We start from the raw sequence: 11,134 nt of genomic DNA, 5'->3' as shown, positions 1-11,134 counted from the left end.
GGGATCACTGTGACAATGAATTGGGTCAGGTCTTAGTCCTTGTCCATAATACATAAGCAAATTTCAACATCTAGAGGAAGAAAGAAAAAATAAATACTTGTCAATTAAAAAAAAATAAAGTAAAAGTTTTATTTTTATTGGAATCAAATCTCAGTTTCCCCAGTCAAAGTATATCAGAGACTCAACAGAATAGTATATACTCAAACTGGACCCTTGTCGCCAAGCCAGATGCTCCCCAGAGATTGATTTTCCCCATTGTATAGGTCAGGCAGAAGGTTTCTACAACTCGGAAGAAAGGTCAATTGTTCTGTAAGACAGGAAGGCAACTTCTAATGAGAACCACAGCTTCTCTTCCCCCTTGGAGGCTGCTTATGGGTTAATAATAAAAGCAGAGATAATTAAAGTTTCTGGGCTGTGGCTAGATAGGATATCATTCTGTGACTTTTATCAAACATTTTGGAAGATCATTTTGGAGGCAGTTAGATGGTCCAGTAGATAGAACATTGAGTTTAGGATCAGGAAGATGTGGTTCAAATCTGGCTTCAAACATTCACTAGCTGTGTGATCTTGGGCAGGTCATTTAACTTCAATTTCTTCATCTATAAAATGAGGATAATAACATCTACCTCCCAGGGTTGTTGTAAGGATATAATGAGATAAAATTTATGAAGCATTTAGTACAGTGCTTGACACATTGAAATTGGTTGTGATGATGGTAATGATGATGATGATAACGACAGAGCAAGAAAAGAAGTGAGATCTCTTTGTGGCAGTTTAATTTTGTATCAGGAAGTCTGGTTATTTGGGTGGACTTCCCTGTGTTTGTCTCTATTTTTCTTGGTTCTGTGAGTCCTTGATAGAAGTCTCATTTATTAAGTTGCCTTATAAATAAATGTCTTAGGCAGAGTATATGTCATGGGGCTGGGCAGTGATGTCTCAGTTTCGAAAGGTCATGTTTGACTACATCTTCTGATATATAAGGCATGGAAGCATGGGTACTCCAAAGGGCCAGGATCTGTAGAGTTGGAATCAAATACCATGTAGGTATATTGTCCCTCTTGGAGCCAAGAGCAGGGAAAAGGCCTTCAGCAATACCTGTGCTTTTCAAAGGGTATGAAGCCAGCTGCTCCCATAAATGGCAGATTATGGGGATATATAGGCACCTGGAGGCTGGCCTAGTACTGTAAACATAGTTTTAAAATATTGTTCCTATGGAAAATGCTTTCCAAATTTGAAACAAATAATTTATAAATGAACACAATTCATTCATTTTTGTGTGTGGGGGAATCTTTTATTATTATTATTATTATTATAGCCTTTTATTTACCAGATATATGCATGGGTAATTTTATAGCATTGACAATTGCCAAACCTTTTGTTCCAATTTTTCCCCTCTTTCCTTCCACCCCCTCCCCAAGATGGCAGGTTGACCAATACATGTTAAATATGTTAAAGTATAAATTAAATACAATATATGTATACATGTCCAGACAGTTGTTTTGCTGTACAAAAAGAAATAGTGTACAATTAGCCTGTGAAGGAAATAAAAAATGCAGACGGACAAAAATAGAGGGATTGGGAATTCTATGTAGTGGTTCATAGTCTTCTCCCAGAATTCTTTCTCTAGGTGTAGCTGGTTCAATTCATTACTACTCTATTGGAACTGATTTGGTTCATCTCATTGTTGAAGAGAGCCTCGTCCATCAGAATTGATCATCATATAGTATTGTTGTTGAAGTTGGTCCTGCTCATTTCACTCAGCATCAGTTCATGTAAGTCTTTCTAGGCCTTGAACACAATTCATTCATAAAACAACTTGATGGTATAGTTGAATTTGTGAATCTAAGTGAACCCAGGTTCAATCCCATCTCAAACATATGCTAGCTGCCTGAGGTCAGCAAGTAACCCAACTTCTTTAGTCTCCTACTCTGTAAAATGAGGATGATAATGGAATCTACTTGCCAGGGTTGTTTTAAAGACCAAAGGATGTAATATATGAAAAGTACTTAGTAAATCTCAAAGTGCTATATAAATGCTGGGAATCATTATTATTGCTATTAAATTATTATTACTATATCATTGTTATTGTTATTCAGAAAGTGGAGGTCTGCCTGCTTATTATAGAATCATGAATGTGGTTTAAAAGTGGTACCCTTGAACTAAAAAAGTATCTGGGGCTAATAATGGTTTAAAATACTTAAATGTATTCTAAATAATATGGGGAAAACTATGAATAGTTTATTTTTTAAATGGATAATCTTGAACATCCTGAAGCTTGGCTCTATATTTCACATAATAACAGAATCTTAAGAGTTAGAAGGGACTTTAGAGGCCATCTGGTCCAGTCTATATCTGGCGAAGAATCCCTGCTACAACTTACCCAAGAAAGATTTATTTGGTCTTTACTTAAAGAGTGCCAGTGAGGGGAAGCCGCCAAAGGCAATCCCTTTTCAGACTTAACAGGGAGTAGTTTGGTTGTATGGAAAAGATGGCTGAATTTAGCATGAGAAGATCTGCGTTTGAATCTCACCTCTTTCACTTTTTATCTATGACTTCAGGCCTATTTATATTTGCGCTGAGACGTTCAGAGCCCAAACAATGAACGAATGGGGCTTGGCTTGAGACCTATTCTTGGTCAATCAATGAGAGCCAGAGTGATTTGGATTGAAGGCAGTCCTAGCCTGTAAAACCTAAGATACCTTGCGAGGTTCTACAATTGAAATTTCATTCCTCTGGGCGGAGTATCCTCTAGTAAGAGTGTGATCCCCTATGTGGACCGAAGGAAAGTTGGGAGGGAAGGAGGGAGGGAAAGAAAGAGAGAAGGAGGGAGGGAGGGAGGAGCTTTATTGCCCAAACTGGAATTGTCCAATCAAGCGCCCAGTGGGAATTCACAGGTTGCTGTTTATCCTTCATTCTCAAAGAGCACCATGACTTGAGAAAGGTGATGCCATGACCTGTAAGTGAATTGCATTTAAGTGAGGATGGGCAAAGTCACCAGCCTCACTCTCTCTCCTCCAGAGCCATCTGGGCCCAGTGATAAGATATAGATGAGGACAACTGGAGATGGCCTCATATGCAACGTATCATCTTCCTAATGTCCTGGTCCTTTTCAAGAGCAAAGTTCAAACAACATGACATTAAGCAAATCATTTTCTTTCTTCTAGCCTCAGTTTCCCTACCTACAAAAAAACAGAATAAATAATCTCTCAGGTTCCCTCCTTCCAACCAATTGCAAATGTATGATCTTATGAAATCCCTAAGAAATGGAAGTATGGAAATGAAATTTTCAGAAGGACCCAGAATTGTCCCCTCCAAGGCAGAAGTAGCTCTCCTCAAACAGAATCTTAGTAATGATTGATCTCACCTAGATATTCCTGCTTCAGCCCAGGAAGAAGCCTATGCACATCTTCCTGCTGCTCCTACTCCAGGTGAATGCGGGGCTCATGATCAGAGTACAGGTCTGGTGGACTCTGAAGTGGGCATCACTTTCATGGATGGAGGATTTGGTCAACACCAGCATAAAAATGAGAACAATTCTCAAGGGGTGGATATCAAGTATTTGGATCTTTCAGAATTTTAAAAGTGGGTTGGACCAAGCCTATCAGACTTTCAACCAGAATAATTTTTTTTCAAAAAAAATATGAAACCAAGAAGAAATATGAGAGGATATCCACCTAGCTCACTTCTCTGCAAAGATGAAAAGTTCACAGATTTGGGACACTGCGCATATTTTAAGACTTTTTTGATGTATTGATCAGATATGCTGATTTTTTGCATTATTTCTTTTAAATTTCTTTAAAAATATTACTTTTATGTTAGAAGTTATGTATGAGATCTATTTATATAGCCCATATGTTTTATTTCTAGTTATGTTTATCTCTAAATGGTTCTCTGGGAAGAGAAAGGGAGAAGAGTATTGGGAGAAATTTGAATGATGGGAAAAAACCAAAAGACATAAATAAAACTTCATTTAAAGACAAACAATAACAACAACAACAAAAGACAAACAACAAAACCATGGAAAGAGAACACCAAAAAAGCAGAGGAGAACACAAATCATACCCTTTTTAAAATTTAACAAATGCATTTCTAGCCTTTTTATCCAACAGATGCCATAATTATAGAAGGAAAATTTTTAAATTTTACATAAAGTCATGACAAGAATGAACGGGTACATAAATTAATCACTGCAAAAGAAGAGAAATTGGGATCTTCCAGGCTCCAAAGAGTCTAGGAAAAAACACTTTCCAGACTAGGCCTTTTCTAAGGCAAATCAATCTCCCCTCCACCCCCACGCCCCCATTGATCTTTTTGGGAAACTGGATTTCCCATTCAGGCTGAAAAAGCTTTCAAAGTGATTTTCATTTAATTAGGAAATCTGGGCCTGATATTGATAAGAATCTAGGCATGGGAGCTTTGGCTTTCTTTTCAACTGGTAACTTCAGTCTGAGATTTCCTATTAAAGGGCAATTTTAAACTCATTTCTTTGCAGAATGTCCAAAGCTGTGTGGAGAATGGAGAGATAAGGTGAAGAACTTACAGGAATGTTTAAATTCTTTTTCTGTATTTTATTGTTCATTATTTCTATATCTCTGTGACCTGCATAAGTATGTTGTGTGTTAGCCAATATTTACTTAAACTGCAGATATATTTTCTTGACCTTAAATGATGACATTTATCACTATTCAATGTTATCAATATTTAGACTATTAGTTGAATGTTATTAGCTTAGTAATCTAAATTTTGAAGGTCTGTTGGCACCCATGTCTAACATTCAATTAAGGGGAAAGGGCACCTATTTCTCAATGCTCCCCAACTTATGAACAGAAACCTATCATTCCAATCTCTCCAGACAGGAACAACCAATTACATGCCTCTTCTTCCCCTTTTCAATGCTCTCTTATTTGTGATGTAATTGTATTTCTATGTAATTGTATAAAAGCTATGTATCTTTACTACTTCTTTAGCCCTCCACAAGTTTTCTTTCTTATCTTGTGATGGGAGGGCTCATCCTCCAGAGGTTTTTCAATAAACAACTTTTCTGCCTTTTACTGAGTAATCTCTGAGTAGTCATTTTGGGAAAAGGGTCTTCTACATCCCTCACAGCAGGATTATGCCTTATCAAGGAGCCTCTCTCTCCTTAGCATAGCTGTCTGTCAGGACTCCTGGCTGCTGTGAAGAGACCCTCTTCTCAGTGAGAAAAACCTTTTGTTATTTCTCTACCAGGACCTTGCCACTGAGGAAATCAGTTTCCTAGCAAAGCTGACTTCTGCAGTGCCAATAAAACTTCCTTTTTGCCATTAATATTTTGGATTCATGAATTCTTTCTCATTTAATTTGAGCCTACCAGAAGGGGATTCCTCAGCTCTCTGCATCAGTCATAGTTCATATTAAGAAAAATGAGACCATTTAAATACTCTTGTCACATTGTTCTAAAGTAATAATTCTTAATCTTCTAAGTTTGGGCCATCCACTTTTATCTTGATGTCTAGGCAAAAAGCCACCTAGCCTCATTCTGTGGTTGGCTTTTAAAATCCAGTAAGTCAGCAGTCTCCAAACATTTCATTGTACACTTTTATCAGCCAAACAATTTTGAACAAGTACCCTTGTTATGCATAGATTTATTTATTTACAAAGCATATTTATATTCTACTATACTGATAATTACAAAATTACAAATCACAATGATTAAAATTTTAAAAGAGTAAAGATTAAACATTTTATACTAGAGTTAACAGGGAGCCACTGGATTTGTTGGTTAGCAGACTGATGTGTTCAGACTCATATTAAGGTTATTACTTTGACAGATGTGTGGAGGAAGAAGGAAATTCTGAGGCAGGAAAGATCAATGGGAGAAAGAAGTGATGAAAGCATTAACCAGGGAGGTAGCTATGTGAGTGGAGAATAGGGAACAGATGCTGGAGATCTTATGAGGATAAGAGCTGGCCAAATCTGACAACTGATTGGATTAAATAGACTTTGAGAGAGTCAAAGAAGATATTCCAGGTAAGTGGCAAGAGAGCAGCACCTCAAGAATGTTAGAGGAAAGATGTTATCATGAGATTTGTGAAGGTCCCAGCCCACAAATGCTTGTTCATCCTGTTTGACTCTCTCTGTTCCACCTACAGCAAAATAGAGATGGTGGAGGTGGGGGTGGTTGAAAAAAAGGTGCAAGGAGTAAGGCAGGGTTCCTACTCACCAGTCATTGCCTCAACTCAAAGCTCCCTTCTAGGAATACCTGTCTTGTAGAGCCACCTGAGGTAGGTAACGAGCGATGTGATTTCTGAGAGAGTGAGGTCAATTTTTCCAGTGATATCTACACTGTTGCTGCTGTGGATTCCCAGGTAAGTATTGGTTATACCGATGCCAGCTATAAAGGAGTGAGGCAGGAGAATTATCTAGAGAAGGGAAGAGTATGTGGAAGTTTAGGGACTAAGGGAAAGTATAGTTCTGTGAGAGAACCTACTAGTGATGGGAGAGGATGTCCCTGATTGGTTAATCTTTCCACTCTCTTATTTGTTGATCAAACCATAATTTTCTTGGGGTCAGTCCAAGGCTTCCACTGCCGAGATCCTTGCAATAGATGACTTGTGGCAAGAACATCAACAACCCTCACAATGACTACAATAACCCAGATAAAATAAAACTTCACTGAAAAGCAACTGTTCTCAGATAAACTGCAAGAACTTATCTTGGTTTCTGAAGCTGGAAAAGACAGCTTGTCTACCTCCTCTCAATAGGAGGTTAGGGGTGGGGTGGATGTAGGGGAATCCTATGAATTGCAATTATTACATATGTTGCCAGTTATGAACATGCTGTTCCTGTCAGTTTATTCTGCTGAATTATTTTTCTTTGCTTAAAGTTTTCAAGTGGACTGGAGAGAGGTGGAGGATGGGGGCTCAGAAGAAATTATTTATTAAATGGCCAGTTTAAAAACCCAAAAGGTATCAATTAAAAAAAAAAAACTTTAAAAACTTCTTTCTCCCATCAATGTTTGAGATTTGAGTCTATAGTTCATTTATTTGCTTTATGTAAATAAGGATGTTTCTCAGACACTTTTATTGGTAAAATTAGGTTGAATTAAATGGTCTCAGGTTGCTTTCAGCTCTAGAGCTATGATCTTATGAGGGGAAAAATAGAAACAGAATTCCAGTATCAAAAGTATGGTACCCCTTTGCACCATTCTTCAAGAATCTCTTTTTTTCATTCATTTCTATTACATCCAACTCTTCATGACTTCATTCGAGGTTTTCTTGGAAAAGATACAGTAGTGGTTTGCCATTTCCTTCTTCAACTTATTTTATAGATAAGAAAAGTGAGACAAGCAAGGTTAAGTGACTTATCCAGGATCACATAGTTAATAAGTGTCTGAGTCCAGATTTAAACTGGGAAGATGAGTCTTCATAACTCTAGACCTGGTGTTCTATGCACTGAGCAACCTAGTAGCCTCAGGAATGCACTAGCTTCCTTCTAAGCTTGACTCCAATGTTCTCTTTCCTGTTCACCCCTATTCCACCCCTGTAACCAGTGCCTCCCACAAAATTATGTTCTTGTATTTACTTTGTATCTATATATCTTTTATGAATATTTTTTCTGTAAAAGGATGTAAGCTCTTTTAAGACAGTTTCATTTTTGTCTGTATTACCAGCACCTAACATAGCACCTTCCCTCAATTTTATTCATTATTATCCACTCATTTATTTATTTATTTGTCTATTCATTCATTTTTCTCTCTATCTATTCCTGGATTTGTGATTTTATCCATGAAGGGAGCTCTTAGTGAAGAACTTTCTCTTCCAAAGCATGGGATATCCTTCCTGTAATTTATAATAATAATGGTGATAAAAATAGTATACATTTATACAATGCTTACTATGTGCCTCATGCAAAGTAAGAATAATAATTATAACTTCATTTCATTTGATCTTTGTAACAACCCTGGGAAGTAGGTACTTTTATTATCCCCATTTTATAGATAAAGAAACTGAGACAAACAGGAGTTAAACTGTCCAAGCTCATACAACAAGTAAGTGTATGAATCCAAATTTGAATTCATATCTTCTTGACTCAGCACTCTATCCACTACATCACCTAATTGTCTAACTTAAGATTTTAGAGATTTTTTTCTGGCACAAATTAGAGATTTGGTAAACACTCATTGAATGATTAATTGGTGGAACCCTTTCCCAGGATTCTGAATTTGCCCTTTCAGAATCAAAATCAGGTCTTCTTTTCTAGTAATTTATAGTTAGTAATTTATAGTTTTTAGACCTTAGATAACTTTGGTTGATTGAAACTTTTAATGCTTGCAGCTAAAATACAAAATCTGCCTATCTTCAAAGCCAAGCTCATTATACTTGATATGAAGTCTTCTCTGACCAGTCTAGTCCATGCTCTCTTTTCATTCTCTGACAACACATTTAAAATCAGGCAAATTTATTATACACTTATTCTTTTCATTGTTCTCTGCCCCCAGTTTTGTCTCTCCTGTGAATAGTCATTGATTAAAACTTCAATGGAATACTTATATTGATTTATAGAGTTAAATTAATGATCTAATTATTAAGAATTACCACCTTTTTTTTTTGGCTCAAAAAACATTTATTGAATGCTTACTATATTACTATATAGGCTATACTAGCTTGGTAGAGATAGAAAGTTGAAAGAAACCATGATCCCTAATGGTGGAATAATAAGGACATATTACAATTCACAAAGAACTCTAAACATTTAGGATGTGGAGATGAAAATGACTTCTGGGATCATTTAATCCAACTCCTTTATTTTATAGACAATTAGATTGCAGCCCAAAGATACAGATACAGACAGATAGCAAAGCTAAAATTAAATCTGAATCTTCTGACTGTAAATTTCACTCTTTCTGCTCAACAAAAATGGAACAGGATAAGTGTAAATGAGGTATAAAGCATCCTATAAGTCAGAAGTAGAAAAAGATTGTTGTGCCCTACTTAAGGGCTAAGTGAGGCTTCCTGGAGGAGGTGGCACTTGATTTGGGAGTGGAAGATGAGAAATTGGAAGGGGAGGGCAAATTAGGGAACCATGTGAGAAAGATACTATTTGTCAAACTATTCGGTGACTTTTGAACTTGGTTTTTATGGAAGTTGGTAATTTAATTCAAATTCAGCTAAAACAGGAAAAAACATGCTATGGGCGCTTTGAGAATCTCTGGATGTTTTTGGAATTAACCAATACACTGGCTGCTTTCCAACACATAATCAGAGACATGCCTAAGCATCTTTGGACTAGATTATCTGGATAACATCCTAATCTATTTGACAATAAGCAAAAAATGAGTACATAATGCATATTTACTAATTTTTACTTGATTTACGGAATGTGATTTTTCCAGGCAATTGAGAAAATGCTTAAGCTAATGGAAAACCACTGAATTCCCAGGCTTTGTTTTTCCACAAGGGGTCTCAAAAGACAAAGGCCAAATGACTCTCAGGCTAAAGAGACTGGCCTTTTATTAGTTTATGAGAATTTCTCATCTCTAATAACAGTGTGTAAAACAGTTCTACAACATCACAGAATCCTTGGTTCTGAAGGATTAAATAACTTAACCAGGATTACACTGGCAATAAATGTTATGTCAACAAGCTTTTTATTAAACACTTACTCTGTGCTCCTCACAGGATTTCAAATCCAGTACTTTATCTGCTGCACCAGAATGTATTTATATTTTATACTTTGGATCATAGGCATAGACTTAGAAGTATCCTCTGGTTGCTCTGTCTGTTACTGTTTGATTCTTCATGATCATTTGGAGTTTTCCTAGCAAAGATACAAGAATGGTTTGCCATTTTCTTCTTTTGCTCACTTTACAGATGAGGAAATGAAACAAACAAGGTTAAATGATTTGCCCAGTTTCACCTAGTTCTAAATGTCTGAGGCTTTTAGCTCAGGTCTACCTGACTATAGGTTGGCTGTTCTATCTACTGTGCCTCCTATCTATCCCAAAAGGCATCTTCAAGACCCATCCAATCCAATAAAAAAAAAAAAACAAAACTGTGGCCCTGAGAGTTTAAGTGATGCCACAGGTAGAAAGTGGTAAGAGTGGGGATTAAACACTGGTTCTCTGCTGCTTACAGCAACTGCTTTTTTTCCTATAATCACATAAACAGTAAATGTTTAACAACCAGCTCTCTGAAAAACATACTTTAAATTTAATTTCCACTTTCTCCACTGTGATTTTTTTTTCCTGAGGCAATTGGGGTTAAGTGACATGCCCAGGGTCACACAGCCAGGAAGTCTTAAGTGTCCAAGATCAGATTTGAACTCAGGTCCTCCTCAGGGTTGATGCTCTATCTACTGAGCCACCTAGCTGCCCCTACACTGTGATTTTTAAGTCTAGACAAACAAAACAACAAATCAAGCCAAGTTTTATAGCATTTGCTGACTTCCAAAGTATAAATGATCACAACTGAAAATTTAACAGTCTACTTTCACTAGCAGTCTTCGTTGGCTCCACCATATCCCCAATAATTAGTATTAGAAGCAAGATTCAAACATGTCTTCTCAATTTCAAGAATATATTATGCAGCCCTTTAAAAAGATGCAAACCCTTGAAAGGAGTTCTAATATACCTTTAAAATCAATACCTTAGATTTATTCTTCATGGCTATTCATCCCAAGAAAAAAATGAGAACAGTTGATTCTTTTGAAACAAAAACAAAAACAAACCTATTGGAGCCTTGGCAAAGGACATATCACATGAATTAGACAAGTCATCCATAATCATAATATCTATGGTTGCCTCCAATAGGGAAAGTTGTCCAGGTTTACATGGAGAAGGTTGCTATGTATATATGGACAAAAAGCATGAAACAAAATCCCCAGGGTTACTGTAGTTATTTACACTCATCGAACAAATCTAGTAATAAAACTTACTGGATGCTATAGTGTTTTTTCTAGTGTCATATTGAGAACTAGGTAATAGCAGATTAAAAACTGAGACCATAAAATCAATGGCATTGTTTTATGGATCCCAAAGAGAGTTTTGAAAAGGCAACATATGGGTCAGAGTCAGAGTAAGGGAAACCACTAGGTTTGAAGTGATTTAGATATAGAAGAACAAAGATAGCACATTTATAGGATGGTTGAGTAGGTATGA

At 36.6% G+C, this 11,134-nt stretch overlaps 1 protein-coding gene across 4 annotated transcripts in view; it reads right to left on the bottom strand.

Annotated features, from left to right (window-relative positions):
• ACE2 (angiotensin converting enzyme 2) overlaps window positions 1–9,795 on the bottom strand; it is a 77,843-nt gene extending 68,048 nt beyond the window's left edge. For 2 of the 4 annotated variants that reach the window (XM_074299929.1, XM_074299931.1), the window contains exons 1-2: window positions 9,641–9,795; window positions 1–70 (exon numbers count right to left, since the gene is read on the bottom strand). The exon at window positions 1–70 is cut by the window's left edge and continues 24 nt beyond it. The gene's annotated coding sequence lies outside the window, so the exon portion shown is untranslated. Of the gene's footprint in view, window positions 71–6,199; window positions 6,456–9,640 lie in introns of those variants that run through there. The other 2 variants (XM_074299928.1, XM_074299930.1) reach the window with 2 other exon arrangements.
• Window positions 9,796–11,134: the final 1,339 nt, after the last annotated feature.

This window comes from Sminthopsis crassicaudata, chromosome 3 (assembly GCF_048593235.1).
Source record: "Sminthopsis crassicaudata isolate SCR6 chromosome 3, ASM4859323v1, whole genome shotgun sequence".
Classification (NCBI taxonomy): Eukaryota; Metazoa; Chordata; class Mammalia; order Dasyuromorphia; family Dasyuridae; genus Sminthopsis; species Sminthopsis crassicaudata.
Note: the sequence above shows the minus strand (reverse complement) of the source record. Positions and strands in the feature narration are given on the sequence as shown.